The following is a 4,916-nucleotide window of genomic DNA, read 5'->3' as shown; positions in this document are numbered from 1 at the left end:
TTACACGTACTGAATTAAATTCATTATCATGATTTTCAAAACTCTTGCTCATTGTTTTCTTTTAGGACTTCAGGCTTTAGCATTACCAAATCAATTAGACTCTTCTCAATCTTTATCCATTTTACCTCCAGATCTTCATCTTTCAAAGCATAGGATATATATATATATATACACATATACATATAAAGTAGAACTCTTATGTAGTTCTAATATATCATTCTGTGTTATTTCCAGGATACATCTGATGTCACCATCAACCTGTGGCGTGATGCTGCCGTTGAGGAGCTGGTGCTTGGCAGCACATATAGTTTCTCGCACCTGACAAATAGGGCTGCAGGGGGTCAGCTGCAGTCAACGGCCCACACCAACATAAAGGTAAATTGCAATTCCTATTGACAAGGACATTGATGGAAATAAATGTGGGTTAAATTCAATGCAATAAATGTAAAATAATCTATTTTAACAAAAGTATGTGTAGTTAATACAGACCAACATTCAGGATAATGTGAAAAAAAACTTGAATGTGTTGAATTAGGTATCCAAAATTCGGTATACAACCATAGGTGTCCTTGTTTAATAGCATTAATCTCCTGAGCAGATCATGACAGGGCATTGAGTATATTTCATTAACCCATGTAAATGGTTGTGGTTTTCAACACTGAAATGTATCATGCAGATATAAAGGGACAAGTGATATCATTGAAATGAAAAAGAAAGGAAGAAAAGAGTTTACTATTTGATCGCAAGATGTCTTGAGACATAAGTAATATTTCTTTTGGCAGATGGTGAGCGTGACACAGGAGGCAGTCGGGGTGGAGGTCCTGGGTGTTGCAGAGGGCAGCACAGAAGGACAGCTGGAGGTCCTGCTGTCCAATGGAGCTCTCCTGGACATCCAGGAGAGTTTGTGGGAGCCATTCGAGGCTTGCCTGGAAAAAGCCAGGCTTTATGTCACCATTAAATGTACAGGGAGAAAATTTTTACAAATGGTGGCAGTACAAAAACCCTCCCCCCCATTAGAGTAGAATTTAACGTTTGTTACGTTTGTTACATTTGTTACGTTTGTTACGTTTGTTACGTTTGTTACGTTTGTTACTTTTGTTACGTTTGTTACGTTTGTTAGTTTGAAAACTTAAAATAGTAATATAAATAATAAAATCATTTATATAATAAAATATTAAGTTCAGAATTTGATTCAGTTGTAGTGTTTTAGCACACTCATATGTAACAAGTATGGCCAGAAGGACTATTTTCAGCTAGAGTCCAATTCATTACAATCCACTGATAATCAAATCCAATCAAATTAATTAAATTCCAAATTAGTTGATTTCATATGGAGCCAGTTAAAAAAGTGACCATGATAAGGAAATTGCTGTGAAATTTCTCCGATCCAATCTCCCTCCTGAGCGTGCAGAGGTAGCTGTGAAAAGAAAAAACTCCCTTTTAACAGGAAGAAACCTCCATCAGAACCAGAACCAGGAAGGGCGGACATCTTTCTCGACCAGCTGAGGGATAAACATTTGCACTGCACGGTCATCAATGCATAAACTATGTCTATGCATCAATGTATGTAGATTTTCCAAGTGACCTTCAACGTATCTGCGTCATGGTCCGCGAGCGACGCACATTCTTCTTCTTGAATGTCTGCTCAGGTAAATAGCCCTCTAACTCGGTCTGTCGCCAATGCAAATTTTATGAGATGTGGAACACTTTTGCTGTTCAAATAAGTTACATAACTGGTTTTAGGCTTAAACCGTATAAAAATAAAGCCACAAACAGCAAAAATATCTTGTTCGTGAGCCACGGTTACTTGACTGCTTTTGGCTAATAACGGTTAGCGACCATTAGCCTCAATGCTAACGGTCGCTTTATAAATTGTCTAAAACTGGTCCTAAGGCTGTGTCTAAGATGACTTACGAGGACTTAACATATAAATGTATTCATGCTGGTCTCTGCTTAGTTAAAACTGTTAGTTCCTGCCTCTGTTCAGTTAGTTTAACCACGAATAATGTTATGAGTGGTAAAAGCTGTTTCTATGCGTGTATTCATGGCTACCACTGACGTCACGTCGACGAGACCGCGGCCATATTTGTCCAATTTGACAGTTCTCCTCAGTTTCGCTATGGCGGTACACACCTCACACTTGAACTGGGTCCTGTGAAATAACACAAACCACATCATGTTCATGTCTCTGTAACTGAGACATTATAATAAATCTATTTAAATTCTTGAATGTAAATGATCAGAGACAGAGACAGCTGATAATGAGCATTACTCTCCCTGTGTTCTGTGGTTCAGGTAGATTCAGTCTTTACACTCAGATAACTAACACTGTCTTTTTTCAGACTGAGAGAGAAACCTGATTGCTGCTTTGGCTGGTAAGTACAGACTTATTGTAAAGTTAAACAGGCTGTAGATCACATCAGCAGACTGAGTTAATATATTTTGTATTTAAAAATCAGATGAACTTTATTTGCGTTACATCAGAGTTTGTGAGTGAATTCCCCCCTGAACAGACATTTAATGAACACAGAAATATTCTGTCCACACTTACTGAAGCTTTTAGAAAACATCTTTACTTTGTTGGTATATTTGTAGCACTGTTGTATTCAGATTCTGTCACCTGGAAATACTGAATGGATGTGTGGACTGGTGATGATTATACTGTGTGCATTGATGCATGTTTTACAGACAGAGTTTTAGTCCAAACTTTCCATTCAGACTGAAATATTTAAAGTGTTTCCAGTTAAAGTGAGTCTCCCATGTCAGCAGAAAGTGTTTCCTTATTTGTGGATGTCCCCATTTTACTGTCCTGTCCCTGTGGGTGGTGTCAGTGACTGACAGATAAAGCAGCCAATCGCAGCAGCTCAGCACATAATGTTCACTGCAGGGCAGCTGACAGAAGATGAAACTTTGTGCTGCTCCATGTCCCAGTGACACACAGTCTAAGCTGCAGTGTCATTACATGGTGTTTTATTGCCCCCCTGTTGGTGAACCTGCTGTGTCCTTAGCTGGAAGAATTTAACTGACAACTTTCTTTTCCTCCTTTCTTTAGACTACCTGAACTCTGACCCCTGCTCCTGCTCTGACTGGTGAGGACCAACATTTAGTTCCTTGATGGATGCGTTCCTGATACCTGCTCTGGTTCATATGAAGTGAAGCTTCCTGTCAGTGTGCAGCTATGTAACATCTAGCAGACCTGTCCTTCTCAAACTGCATGAATGAAGTGAAACATCGATCATTAGTCAGAGAACAGATTTAACAGCTGATGTGTTACTGCTCTGATTTCCATCTGATCTCTGATACCCAAAGTTTTGGATAGTCTCTGAGAGCAGAACTGGGATAGTTTCCATGTTTCTGATCATGAACACATTCAGCCTCTCTGATCATCAACCAACAACATTTAACTACTTCAAGTCCACAAAAGTCTGGACCAAACCTCATCCTGTACAGACAAGAGCAGAACCAATCAGCTGTGAGATCAGATGATGTGTGTGTTCAGACTCTTCTGATCAGATACTAACAAACTGTTTCTCCACTCAGACCCAGAGAGAACTCAGACGCAGAGAGAACCGGACCAGAACTCCTGCTTGGCTGGTGATCAGATTTTTAGTCACTGAGGTTCAGTCCATCACATCACTGAGTATAGGAGTGTTTCACATTTTAATCACAGAGTTTTTGTGGTTTATCACAACTGCTGAGTTCACACATGAATATAAATGTAGTGAAAACAGACCTGTAAACACTGACTGAAGTTAGAGCCATGTGAGCTGAGCTGTTCTGCCTGTATAGTGGATCAGAACAGCTCCCAGCAGCAGAGTCTGACAGTAGAAAGCTGACAGTTGAAAGCTGACAGTTTTAATGGAACATCACTAAAGGCAGAAATCAGTGTGTAAAGTGAGCAGAACATGTTGTGCAGTGATCAGTTCTGTATTGTTCTGCTTCATGTTGAACAAGTCAGTGGGTCTTGAGATTATTTTAATCAAGTCCACATTTCATAGTACCAGCTGTTTTCACACACATCTGGAAACTACTGGCCTAAAAAGTGATTTATTTAACTTTTTCAATATTCTGTTCTGTTGAAGCCATTAAATGTTTACACAGCTTATGTAACAGAATGCTAGATTAGATTTCTGCTATCAACAATGTCTAATTATTGTTTTCTCTGTGTCTTCCTGTTCAACGTGTCTCCTCTCATTGTCCCTATCATTATTGGACATTCTGTCTTTCCTGTCCCACCTACCCCCTCTATCTTATATTTGGACATTCTATCTTGTATCCATCTATCCCCCTCTATCTTATATTTGGACATTCTATCTTGTATCCATCTATCCCCCTCTATCTTATATTTGGACATTCTATCTTGTATCCATCTACCCCCCTCCATCTAATATTTGGACATTCTATCTTGTATCCATCTATCCCCCTCTATCTTATATTTGGACATTCTATCTTGTATCCATCTACCCCCCTCCATCTAATATTTGGACATTCTATCTTGTATCCATCTGTCCCCTCTCTATCTAATTTCAAAACCAGATTTGCTTTGGCTCACCAGAATTGCTTTGGCTCACCAGAATTGCTTTGGCTCACCAAATTTGCTTTGGCTCACCAAATTTGCTTTGGCTCACCAGAATTGCTTTGGCTCACCAGAATTGCTTTGGCTTACCAGAATTGCTTTGGCTCACCGTTCTCAGAACCAGATTTGCTTTGGCTCAACGTTCTCTGAACCAGATTTGCTTTGGAAAACCGAGGTTGTTTGGAACCTGGTCTTGCTGTTTCAGAAATCTGAGATCTCACCCAATTAATGAAGTTTATTCTTACTGAGTAAAACTCTAACTACCATATTTATTTATTTTTGTCCGCTGGTAAAAGTTAAAAACAAATTGTACTTTGTCTTGAGTTTGTATATTTCCTTA

At 39.2% G+C, this 4,916-nt stretch overlaps 1 long non-coding RNA gene across 1 annotated transcript; it reads left to right on the top strand.

Moving 5' to 3' along the window:
- The first annotated feature begins 2,269 nt into the window (after nt 1-2,269).
- Nucleotides 2,270-4,040, top strand: LOC134028371 (uncharacterized). The gene is made up of 3 exons (XR_009931514.1): nt 2,270-2,375; nt 3,053-3,089; nt 3,541-4,040. It is a non-coding gene; the product is annotated as an uncharacterized LOC134028371 (long non-coding RNA).
- The last annotated feature ends 876 nt before the right edge of the window (nt 4,041-4,916 follow it).

The sequence above is a fragment of the Osmerus eperlanus genome, chromosome 10, assembly GCF_963692335.1.
Source record: "Osmerus eperlanus chromosome 10, fOsmEpe2.1, whole genome shotgun sequence".
Taxonomy (NCBI): domain Eukaryota; kingdom Metazoa; phylum Chordata; class Actinopteri; order Osmeriformes; family Osmeridae; genus Osmerus; species Osmerus eperlanus.
This window is presented reverse-complemented; position numbering and strand designations above follow the sequence as displayed.